Here is a 13,770-nt window from a genome sequence, read left to right as displayed (position 1 = left end):
AGGTCGGATTGAGGGAGGACATAGAACCAATTCTGAGGCGAGCTGCTAGACTTGTTACTGGTAGGTTTGATCATCACGCGAGTATTATGGAAATGCTTCAGGGACTCGGGTAGGAGTCCCTGGAGGAAAGGAGGCTTTCTTTTCGTGAATCGCTGCTGAGGAAATTTAGAGAATCAGCATTTGTGGCTGACTGCAGTACAATTTTACTGCCTCCAACTTATATTTCGCGGAAAGACCACAAAGATAGGATAAGAGAGATTAGGGCTAGTACAGAGGCATATAGGCCGTCATTTTTCCCTCTTTCTGTTTGGGAGTGGAACAGGGAGAGAAGATGCTAGTTGTAGTACAACGTACCCTCCGCCACGCACCGCCGACAGTGGAAACATGAGTGGCAATAAGTCGTCTTCGCAGCCGAGACCCAGTTCCAGTTACATATTGCGATGGATGTAACGCTGTTCATAAGATATGTGAACGTTTTTTTTAAATTACCGCCACCAGTCACCAACTTTGTCAACTATTGTATTACTTAATTACATGTATTACATGTTATGATTATTGGATTACTTATTTATTTCGCGACATGTTTCGATTTAATACCTCCTCATCAGGCTAAATGGTATTACAAAACAACTTTAAAATAAGGGCATATAGATATTACGTAGTCTTTTTGTAAACGCTGTAGTCATCTTCTTTCTTCTGGCGTGGCAGTCTCGTAGTGATGCGCTCTGTTGCCTCCATTTCCGTGGCTCTCCTTGGAAACACGGTCACAAACAGTTCTGCACTACACTATGTTTGCGTGGTAGAGTAATGGTGATGTACGCGTTCATAGAGAACTTGTTTGCGCAGCAATCACTGATATAGTGTAGCTGAGGCGAAATAAGGGGAACCAGCCCGCATTCGCGTTAGACCGCATGGCTAGCCGGTTGGGCATCACCTTGTTTACTTGCGATACAATTTGCGGAAAATAAATATCTAATTTTGGAATCATAACGTGATTTTTCCTGTCATGTTTACATGTCAGGCCTGAATCTATTTTCCTAATCAGATCAAATACCGTTTCCGAGAGTCACGTGTCTGTAACGAATGGATTACCTAAATCCGCTCTTCTGATTGTCAATTCTGTGAAGTGATATTTTTGGCGCCCTCATATCTTACTTTTTTGAAGAAGAGAAGCTTAAGGCTCTTACCCATATGACATTGTTGTGTTATTTCCGCCAGATCATTGTGGAAAATGATTGCGAAGTGATCACTGGTTTTGTATTATCGTAATGAAATATTTTGGACATGTGCAGTAACTAGGAATATCAGAATGAGTAAAGACATTACGAGTAAAAAATAAATAATTTGTCTTTATGTACTACAGCATTAAGATTGAAGGCACTAATCAGAGAAGTGGCACCTATTAGAGGTTAAAATAATTCGTGACAGGCAAAGGGATATATTTTGAAACTCTTCCACTTCTTACATCTTTTTTTACATAGTATCAAACTGACTTTATTCACTACTTTTATTCAATTAACTGTATTTATTTTATTTCTAATACTTAGTCCCACCGTTTTCGTCATCATACACAAAATACAGAATAAGAAATCTTTATAATGGAACATCCCTTCTGGATATCCAGAGAATCTTGCGGTTTTTATCTCGGTTCTTGTGGACTGCACGGTTGGTTTAAATTGGCCTATATCAACCCACCTCTTGTGAGGTACTGAGTGTCCTGTCGCCAGAAAAACACTGTGGACGAGAGAGTTTGCCAGTACCAGAATAATAATAAAAATGGCGTGTGGCGATGGCCTCCCGTCGGGTAGACAGCTCGCCTGGCGCAAGTCTGACGATTTGACGCCACTTCGGCGACTTGCTCGTCGATGGGGATGAAATGATGATGATTAGAACATCACAACACCCAGTCCCTGCGCAGGAGAAAATCTCCGACCCAGCCGGGAATCGAACCCGGGCCCTTAGCATTGACATCCGTCGCGCTGACCACTCAGCTACCGGGGGCGGGCGCCAGTACCAGAAAGAAGGTGCAACAACTTTCAAATCAAATTGCTACAAAGGACAACACGGTTGCCTCCAATTAGTTTTCTTTTGTCAGTACAGAAGACATTTCGGCACTGATTGTGTTGCTTCATTCTTCCATAAAAACCTAATGTCATATGAAGTGTTTGCAACTATGTTGTAAGACGCCGTGGTCTCCTGACCTTCATTTCTTGCATATGCCACCCTCACAATCATATTCTGCACATCAAGACGCTTCATTCGAACCCAAACTCGATAAGATAATGTCAATGTTGTATGAATTCATGTAAACGATATGCAAATAACAAGTAAGCACACCATGGTTGAAATACTCGAAACTGGTGTACACAGACACATTCAAGACACTACGGTCGCAGGGGCTTGCTTTTAGTTCGGGAGAGGCAAAAACCGTATAACAGGACGCCAGTCCCTTCAGAGGACGACTCAGCCTATCTATGTCTTCCGGTGACCGCCCGTAGAGCAGACAGCGTTGGCCTGAGTGAAAAGGGGGAGTTACCCTGTGTTCGGCTTAAAAACAAATTCCGCTACATTGTGTGGGAGCGCCCATCCTACGCATTCTTTACAATATAACACGCAGTTTCAGAGATTTTCACAGGGAGACAGCAAACACCAAACGCCAATGCTACAGATTTCCGGATTGGTCGCCGTAAACGAAACGTCATCCTCCCGTTTTAGAAGAGCAATGCTCGTTGGCAGACGATATTTCTGATGCCTTGAGCTGAAGGAGTAATGGAAGAGACCGAAAGATATACCCCTTACGTCTGACGTGGAGAGGGGCCATTCCGTTGTCGCTCTTGGAGCGATAACACGTAACGAGAGCGTTCGCGCTCATATTTGTACACAAAGAGCAAGGGACAAGTCTCTCCTCAGTACTTCACTGGGAGAGCACCACTGTTGAGAGTGAATCGAAGTGCGACTCTATACTGAGTCCTTGCGATTAAGCATTGTTCACTGTGTTGGCCTCTACACTTAGTGTGTGGTGTGAACAAACAGAGTTATAGTTAAATGCCTGCAAGCGAATTTTTTAGAGGCATCGCAGTGGACTGGTTATCTGACCGGTGTACCACGCCAATAGTTAGACTGCGGGCAAATAGGAGTCCTTGACTTCATCAAGGCGTAGGGAGAGTTTGATTGGCGAAGGTCAATCCAGACAGAATGAGAGTTACCTTATTTGTCCTCAGCGAGTGGCGCAGACAGCAGTCATCGCAGCTTATGGTATTGTGCCCTACAGCTATTGCGAGCCCCATATTTCCTCCACAACAGTACCCTTCATTGCATTTCACATGCGGCCGCCTCGACCATACCTAGCAGCATTCTAATGGATAATTATTCAAGTTGAATAGGTGCGGCTCTCAGCCATTCTGCCAAGTCAATAACAATCTTAAACTTTGTATAGAAATTTCACTAGCGAATCCTATCCTTGAGAGGTAACTTCACATTCCGAAAAGAACCAGGATATAACTTGCTCAGTTCATAACTAGAAGTGCCATTGTAATTTCTCAAAATTTTTGCAAAATAAATAATAATTTTCGTTAGTTTCATGTTTTTCTTACACTAACTAGCACTACTACAGTACCCAAGTATCCCACTAGATACGTAAGAAGTTTTGTGAATTTTTGTGTCATTTCCTTACAGTGGACGACTCCAAAAAATATTTCTCTTTAGAACGTTAGGAGCGTTTGTCTGACTTCTGTAGTAGTGTGGGGGTGGAAATAGAGTCTTGCAGGAGCCATAGTGTAAAGGGTACATCTCAGATTAGTCCGTCGTGCAGAATAACAGAGTAGCAGATCAACCCCACTCTCACAATGTCTACTCATTCACACATAACAACAGGTTTACTTTGGCATCTTTTAAAACATTTTTCTAAAAGTTGCGTTGCTAGCCTTGGAGTTCGGTTCACTGCTGAATAACCTGTTTGAGCGAAACGTACTGTTACTCAACTACAGCATTCTTGCTGCACGATCTGTCGCCTGCTCAGCTGCCTTGATAAATCCTTTCTCTTTCTCATTTCCCCCTGCCAGAGGTTCGAGTCCGCCCTTGGGCATGGGTGTGTGTGTTGTCCTTAGCGTAAGTTCGTTAGTTAGGTTAAGTAGTTCGTAAGCTTAGGGACCAATGACCTCAGCAGTATGATCCCATAAGGCCTTACCACAAATTTCCAGTTTCTTTCTCATTGTCAATAAATTTAATCACGTTAACCGCAAGCCATTACGCTTGCCGCCTAGATATTTTTTGCACTCACCTTCCACGTTCACACTTCGATGTAGTAACGTGCACTACTTCAACCAGAGAGTCACTATACCATGCCACGCAACAAAGTTATTTCCTGATAAGCTCGCATTACCACTTTGCTTTTCTGGGTAATATGGACAATATACACTAATGAGACAAAGGACATGGGATCCCACCAAATATCATGTCAGACCTCCTTTTGCCTGGTGTAGTGCATCAACACGGCACAACATAGGCTCAATACATCGTTGGAAGCACCTTCCAAAAATCTGACTCATGCTGCCTCTATATGCTGCACAGTCATCTACAAAAATTGCATCATTGTTTATTTATTTATTTATTTATTTATGCATTTATTTTACCTGGCAAGATTAGGGCCTTCAGGCCCTCTGTTACACCTAACCAGGCATACTCAGATTCAACAAATTTCAGTTTCTACAGAATATTGAGGACATATAACATGTTATACAGTATTAATGTTAAAGAAAAAAAAATAGAGATTATAACAGTAGTACAATGATAATTATAACAATCAAAAAATAATTATAACAATCAAGAATAATAATAATAATAATAATAATAATGACTATGTATATGAAAGTAAACATATTTTTCTTTTATGAGTGTCAGTCCTATTGCTAGTTGGGAATTTTCTCGTTATATTCTTGCAGCTTGTGATCTATTCTCATGAAGCAGAGACATAAGACGATGGAATGGGGTGAAAGAGATATAGAAGAGGTAGATAGGTTAGAGGAAGAGAAATAGAATGGTAAAATTCGAAGCTATGATGGAGAGGAGAAAGTAAAAGATGAGAGGGGCACAACAATGGTGGCTATACCGTCCCTTATATGTAAGTCTTAAGTTCCCTCTTGAATGTTGAGTGGTTCTGGATAAGACGCAGATCACAGGGGAGCACGTTCCATAGTCGTATGGCTGAGATGGAGAATGACACGGAGAAAGATTTTGTGTTATGTAAAGGTACAGCCAAGATGCTAGACGTATCTGATCTGGTATTGCGGGTGTGGAATGATGATGGGTGTTTAATGTGAGAAGATGAGTATTGGGGGCACCAGTGGCTAAGAAATCGATGAAGTAAGCACATCGTGTGGAGATCGCATGCCTTATGTGGGCGTATCCAACCTAGCTGGGAGTATGAAGGACTGATATGATCATACAACCGTATATTGCATATGTATCTAACGCAAGCATTCATCACTAGCTCGAGGCATCTCGAATTTTCACTATTTGTGCCGTGTTGAACTACATCACAGTAGTAAAGATTAGGCAAGATTAGTGTTTGGACTAATTTTTGTTTAACATGGGTTGGAAATATTTTTCTAAATTTTTGAATTGCATGTAGGGAGAAGAGCGATTTCCGGCAAGCTGTGACTGTTTGTTCTTCCCAGTTTAGGTGTTCATCCAAGATTATTCCAAGGTCTTTTACTGTTTTTTGGTATGGTAGTTGGGTACCATTGAGGAGTATTTGAGGGACTGTTTCGCGAAAGTACCGACTGATTAACTTTGGATGAGATATAAGTATGACCTGGGATTTCTTGGGGTTTAGTTTCAGACCTAGGTTCTGTGCCCATCGAGAAACAGAGCAAATATTTGCGTTCATACTCGCTACTGCGTCAGCAATGTTCTTGGGGCTTGCACTTATGTACAGTTGGATGTCGTCGGCATATAGATGGTAGTTGCTGGAGTGAATCACTGAAGAAATATCATTAATGTACAGTGAGAAGAGTAATGGACCAAGGACGGAGCCTTGGGGAACTACAGAGCGCAATTTTTTTCCATAACGACTTTTTCGAGCCACAAATGACTTGTTGACTTCTGTTCTTGAGGTAGCTGTCGAACCAATGTATTGCGCTGTTTGAGAAATTCAGCTGCTTCATTTTAATTAGTAATATATCAAAGTCAACTGTATCAAAAGCCTTGCTAAAGTCAAGCAGTGTTAGGATGGTAGCTTCATGTCTGTCCATAGCATGTTTAATGTCATCAGTTACTTTGACTAATGCAGTTGCTGTACTATGGTGCTTTCGAAAGCCTGACTGATATTTGTCATGGATATTATGAGTTTTGAGGTAATCCGTAATGATGAGCGATGCTCGCTTAAGAGGGCAGCCAATGCTCCATGAAGTATGCTGATCGGCCTGTAGTCACCTGGCGACTTTGGGTTGTCAGTCTTGGGTATAGGTTGAATTAAACTTTGCTTCCACTCAGTAGGATATGTACTACTGACAAGAGACAGGTTGAAGATGTCTATGATAACTGGAGTAATAGTGTTTACGACGTTCTTAATCATGCCAATGCTCACTCCGTCATTTCCTACTGCCTCGGAAGAGATTCTCATAATTACCTTGTGTACCGTGCCGGTAGTTTAGATATATGATGTCCATGAATGGCTGAAAATGGTCTCCCAGTAGGCGAACGTAGGCATTTCCAAGCAATGATCGGTTCAGCTGGAGCAGAGGACACAGACTATTCCATGTAAAGAAGCTCTCACCACTATGGAGCCACCACCAGCTTGCACAGTGCTCTGTTGACGACCTGGGTCCTTGGTCTCGTGTGGTCTTGTCGCACTCGAAACCTACTTTCAGCATACCAACTGATATTTGAACTCATCTGATTAGGCATGCGTCTACATTAGAGGGATTCAAAATTATTCTGATAAGTGGGTTCAAACAGAGACATTTTCAGAATATTTGACTCGATTTTGTAACCTGTTAAATGACAAAAAATATGCTTTAGAGCTGTTGTAACGTTTTGCGTTATGTAGGAGAGCGATTTGAACGTCTGGAGCTGGTATGAGGGGACGTGAAATCGTTGTATAACTGAACACTAGTGGGCGCAGAACTTATGGGTCGCCACAGCAGGTCAGGCAGAGCAAATGCTATGGTGAGTCCAGGTACATCGGCGAGCAGCTTCACCGGAAATGGTTAATTCGTGTTTTGACAAATATGATGAGCGATGCTCGCTTAAGAGGGCAGCCAATGCTCCATGAAATTCTGGAGGGTCAGACAAGCTGGCGGATGGTTTCTTATAGTTTTTAGAGAATATATAACTAATTACAGTTATGTATTACTGCAAATCTAAATACACCAATGACTTCAGGAAAATGCAGCCAAAGACACAACAATATTTTGGTACCCTTCAAACTATAGAAGTTAATATTTCTCAGCGAAAAACAATTATATATTGAACCTCGGAATTAACAGCTCTTAACCATTCCATGCGATTTCAGCATAGAATAACTCAGATGATAACACCACACTAAAACTATCTTCTCTAGAAGCTACATACGCCTATCTATGTTATTTCTCGTTTTATTACGCTTTTCGTACCTTTTAATTATGCAGATTGTCAGGTCTTCTTATCCTCCACAAATACACAGCAGATGAATGCAGCATGAATGCCTCAAGTTTTGTCGTAATTCTGTATTTATTTAATAAACAGTTACTATTTTGCCTATAACTTCCATAAACATTAATTACAACTAGAAATTCAGAATCATGGTAATTTAATAATTGATGAGTCATATGTGACAGCTGACAGCACCTTCCAAAAGTAGTGCCAAAAGCGCTTCTGATGAGCAAGGTTAAATAATGGTTTAAATAACATTTAATGACGATCTTCTGTTATTTATCGTGAGCAAACTTACACTAAATTCCTGGCTTATTTATTTATGGACAGACCTCTGTTTATATTCATTGTGACTGCCGGCAGTGTGACTGAACTTATATTACATACCTTTAAGTATTGTTGAAATATACTAGTTTAGTGTTGGAAGTGGTGATGTTCAGTCAAATTATGTCTATAGAGCAGGCAGTACCAGAGCAGTAGGAAAACTGGGACCTAAAGAGTGAAGAACTAAAGTGAGCTATTCTGGACAGTTGGAAGTTCATTCTGCCTGTGGGAACACGTGGTTTTTCGTGGCGTGTATGAAAGATTGTGGGCGGTGAACAGCCGCTACCGTTCTTTAACTTCTAACTGGAATTTATGTTTCGAGAGATCTGGATGTACTGCATTGTAGGACTCTAACTTTTTCGCTTGTATTACAGAACTGAGGATAGTTTCGTATCGTAAGTGTAGATTTCTGAATCTGAACTCTAAAATGATTTGAGCTGGTGAATGGTTCATCTATTGTGATCGTAAAATGACACAGGTTTTGCGTATCTTTGAGGACAATTTAGTTTGAGGATTTTGCTACCAGTCTTGTAAGGCTCTCAATGTAACTTTGCTTTGTTTGATAAGGAAGTATTAAATTTTCATTTATATTGAATATCGTGGGACCTTTTCCCATTTATTTGAGGTGTCTTTTCTTGAATAAGAAGTGTACAACGTGATTGTTTGTCGTCGACATAAGTAACACACTTCCTAATGAAACCCTTGTTATTAAACTATCAATTTAACTTTTATTTTGTATTTCTGTATATTTTATTAAATAGCAACTGTAGCCAATGCATACATTAATTGACTGCAGAATCACAGCTACAGGTTAATATTTGCAGCGAACTACCTGTGGGGCATGAAAGCAGAAGTGCCCGGCTCGATGCTACGGCTACATCGAGTTATCTTTTTGAACGGGGCCATGGATAGCTCCAGTAAGGAAAGTATGAGCAATATCAAGTAAATTCGTAACTGGTTTGCTCGTTTCAGATGCTGTTCAGGTAGAGCAGGGCCGGCCAAACGCTGCACAGTGTGCAGACGTGCCGAAGTGCTGCACATGTGCGCACGTGTGCGACAGCGAGCGACAGCGACATCTATTATTAGACATGTGTCCTAAATGAACGGCGGAGGCTCCACTTCCCTGTTTATGTGGTACAAGCAAGACCGCAACATACCCAGTCTCGTTTACCCCTGGTGACAGTAACTTTAACAGAGAAGTACTGAGAAATGGCAGGTACTGTGAAAAAGCAAAGGACGGGAGGTCTATGTTCTCAGTCGTTTAAAAATGACTGGGAACTGCAATTCTTTTTTGTAGCCGTTGGCGAAAACTCACATTGTTTGCTGTGCCGCCGAACAATAGGCGGACAGCGTAAGTTTTCTATTGAAAGACACTACAATGCACATCACAAAGACGAGTGTAGTGTACTCAACAGTGAAGAACGGCAAGCAAAATCAAATGTCCTTAAGAAAATGGATGAGACACATCAACTCGATTTTACTGTACGTCAAAGTAACTGATTCTTCTTGAACTCTTAGTGTCTTGTGTTACACTTATGTCTATTTTACTGTACGCTGTACAATGTACTGTTTTCAATTTTCCGGAATGACAACCACACTAAATCTTCACTGCGAGCAAGTTTTAAAATCGCATTAAGAACTGCACAATCAGGGAAACCCTTTTCCGAAGGGGAGTTTCTGAAAGGGTGTCTGATTGATGCTGCAGAACTTGTGTGTCCCACGAACGTTAGCAGGTTTCAAGAAATCAGTCTGTCCAGACAAACAGTGACAAGACGTATCAGTGCTATGGCCGGCGGTGTGCACAAGCAGCTAATAAATAAGGCTTTCTTTGTTGCTTTCTCTGTTGCACCCGATGAAGCAACAGATCTTACAGATACAGCCCAGGTTGTGATATACATACGAGGTGTCGATAACGCACTTTGTGTAACAGAGGACGTTTTGAACTTAATACCTTCGAAAGGGACTTACAAGTTCGGACTTACTCCAAGCTGTGGAGCAAGTGATTGATGGCGTCGGTATAGACTGGAATCGGTTAGTCTCAGTGACCACATATGAAGCACCATCAATGGTGCAAAAAGCTAGGGCGCACAGACGAGACGTTGTATGTAATTCACTGCATTCTGCATCGAGAGGCGCTTTGTGCAAAATCAGTAACGTTAGCAAACGTCATGCAAATTGTGCGTAGTGTAAACTATCTAAAGACACATGGGCTTACGCATCGCCAGTTTCGGCGGCTCTTGGAGGAATTGGGAGCGGAGTACGGCGACATACCTTACTGTACCGAAGTACGCTGGCTCAGTTGAGGTAAAATGCTAAAAATATTTTTTGATTTACGTACCTATGTTGGAAGACCCTTGTTGGATATCAGACCTTGCATTTCTCGTGGACATTACGTCTCACATGAATAGTCTGAACGTCAGCTAGCAAGGTGAAAATAATTTAATTTCTGACATGTTGGAAAAAGTAAATGCCTTTGAAAGGAAGCTTGCGCTTTGGGAGAGCCAGCTATTGACAGAAAACACTGCAAATTTCCCGACTTTTGACTGGTCCATGAAAGTGCTAGATTTCAAGAATACGTGTCAATAATTGTAAAAATTAAGGAACAATTTCGAGCACGATTTGCAGATGTTACGAGTTAGTCTTCTGTAATTCTCCTCTTTGCTCGACCGTTCTCGTCGTCAGTTGAAGATGCTCCGGATGATCTGCAGATGGAACTGATCGACCTCCAGTGCGATACAAGACTGGAGGATAAGTTCTTTGCAGTGCGAAGTACAAAAGAATTCTACGAAAATTTTTCACAACAAGAATATCCACGCCTGCACCGAGAAGCCGCGAATGTCCATGTTCGGGTCGACATATGTTTGTGAAAGATTTTTCTCGGTGATGAAAATGAATAAATCAAGGTTTCGATCAAGCATAAGTGATGAAAATCTTCGAAACTGCTTGCGTTTATCAAAGAGCCTTGCTTTTGTGCCCGATATTAACTATATCATTTCTCATGACCAGTGATAAACGTGTTTGGATTTATTCCTTTCATAATTAAAAATTATTGTGTACTAACTGTTGATTGTTGCTTCATTCTGCTCCATGTTACATTATTTATCAGGAAAATTGGTCATTAAACCGATTGTTCCAATGTATACTCACATTTAGGGTCTTTCTTAATGTGTGAAGGGCTACACTCAGCTGAAGTCGATAAAACATAACATTCATCAAATTGTCGGTTATTATGCAGATTTCAGACGGAACTGATGAAAGATATAGCAATAATGATATTGAAATAACAAGTGATCATCGAGAGGTCTGCGGTTATCATTCTGTTCAGAAGTCAGTGAGACAGAAATTATGTGGGTGTAACTGAGGGCACCGAGAATTAGTTATAGGAAATCTTGCATTAGTTTAAAGTTATTTGAAATCATGAATAAGGTTCGTTGGAAGTCGCTAAGTGCTCTCTTTCTTAAATACTAGATTAAAAACATTACGCGTATTTACGTGCCGTCAGTCAAGCTGCCTTCATAAAAACCCACAGTTGTAAACTGTATTACTTGTCTTACTGGGTTAAACTGTTAACATAAAAGTAGATGTCTCAATGAGTAGACTGTGACAGTATTTTAAATGTTTAATACGAGAAATACCTTCCCATGGTTGGCTTGCAAGCTGTGGAAAGAGCACTAGAATGCGCCGGTAGAGAGTATCCCAGCAAGTGGATAAAGCGACATCTGTGCGTAGAGATGTGCATTTCATGAACGCTGATGACTGCGGCATGTGCGCTGTGACCCGGAAGTTGCACATGTGCAGGAGCACCGCACGGGTGCAGAATTTCTGGCCGGCCCTGAGGTAGAGTAACTACATTAGCAGTATGTGTTAGGTACTGTCGCACACTGAATTTCATTTCGTTTTCTCCTCAGCTTCTGGGTGCTTCGTTTCTGTAGTCAGGCTGTGCTTATAGATTTACAAGGTTAATATGTTGAATAATAATAAAATGTTACGTTTCAAACCCTGTCATTCCTGGTTTTAAACAGAGAACATTTAGAATGTCATTCGTGTTCCTTAAACAAATACCGGTGATTTCCTTACTAAATAAGAATTAAAAATATTTTCCGGATAATGTACGTTCTCCTTTAGACTGACCAAACTTGCTGAAAAACAATTTTGGCTGAGTGCAACGAGTGACTCCTGCCGTGTTTCATAGTCGTGTGCGGTCCCTGTGAACTGTTGCAGACACATAGTTGTGAAAATCACTGAGACTGATGCCTATAGGTATTTTGACGAACAGATGAAGCATACGAAGCATCATTGTTTACATGCTTCAACTGGTGAATATTAGTTTGTCCCCTTCATTCTTACAGACGATATAAGTATTGGAAACTTCAAAATGCAGGTCTGCTATATGCTCAAATACAAATCTTCACTTTTCGTAAGTGAGCTGATATATTTTTTCATGTGTATGATGAATGAGATTCTACAGCAATTCATGTGATGCATGTTCAGCATCGCAAATAACGTCAACTAGGTAAAAGTGCTATACAGTAGACAAATGCTGTTCTGTAGGCCCACAAAAGCAGTTCCTGTCTTGTATTTTAATATCCTGGACCAAAACAAGTAGAAAATAATCGTCTGATGCGTCCATTATATTTTATATGAACTACGTCTTATAACAGTCGCAGTATATAGTAATGGGTTTCACACTGCTATGAATGTCCTCTTACTAACATCAGAAAGCGGAGGTGGCAAGCACTCACAGACATAAGTGCGTGCAAACTACACCACATAAAACGAATCAGTTAGTAAAAAGATTTATCAGTTTGGTAATGACTATCTCCCAGAATCTCAAAATGACAGTCCATATAAAGATCAACTGACATTTGACGTAAGGGATGAGAATATTCCACAGTGTATTTCAGATTGCAGCATTCACACAGGCTGACAACGGGACAGAACGGGATGTCAAGGATAAGGGTTCTTGTGGATAACATTTTTCTATTAAATCTGGTTTGAGAAAACGTTGTCTTTTGTTAATATTACAAATTAAACTGTTTTCGCCACACTAAATCAACTTAACGTAGTGTGTTTTCTATTTTTGAATCTTCTCATTCTTTATTTTATTATTCTCCATTGTTTTCGTGACACAGGAAAAATTATCAATACAACTTGGATATTTTTTCCATTGAGTTTTCATCAGCAAGATAGGTCAGGTATCTGAAACCGAAAAATGATTTTGGTTTTACAATAACTAGACTGAAAAATGGCCTCCACTACATGTAAATAAGAACACAAATTAATGCAGAAATTTTCGTGAAATAACTTTTTGTAACCGTGAAAGGCCTGATGCATAGAAAAAGTTGCTTCAAAATTATTTGCTACTTGGAAAAACAAAACAAATAGATAAGGTAAACATGCTCTACAGCCAGCCATTCTGCTTAGTGGGCCCTCTGACTGAGGACCTCAGTGCCAAGGAGACAAGAGAAAGACAGTGAGGAGGGTCTTACACAGGAGAATCTAGCGAAAATCTGAGATGGCCAAGCCGAGCGCTCGGAATAAGTGGGTGACGATTGAAATGCAGGAAGCCGAGCCTACAAAAAGCTGCAGCAATCCTATGCTACCGGTCGCGGTGATGGCAACCAAGAAACAGCGGTGGACGTAGCGGAGAAAGCGGAAATGAACTGTTGGGAAACGTTGACGCGATGTCGACCAGTTCCCCAGCAGGCACGTCCGGAACACCCATTCACTTTCGCCCTTGTCATTCATGATAACGGGAAGAGTCAGTGGGCCGCGAACAGGTGACAGGTCGCGCAGAACTCGAAGCACGGCTAC

The sequence above is a fragment of the Schistocerca serialis genome, chromosome 3 (assembly GCF_023864345.2).
Source record: "Schistocerca serialis cubense isolate TAMUIC-IGC-003099 chromosome 3, iqSchSeri2.2, whole genome shotgun sequence".
NCBI lineage: Eukaryota > Metazoa > Arthropoda > Insecta > Orthoptera > Acrididae > Schistocerca > Schistocerca serialis.
This window is presented reverse-complemented; position numbering follows the sequence as displayed.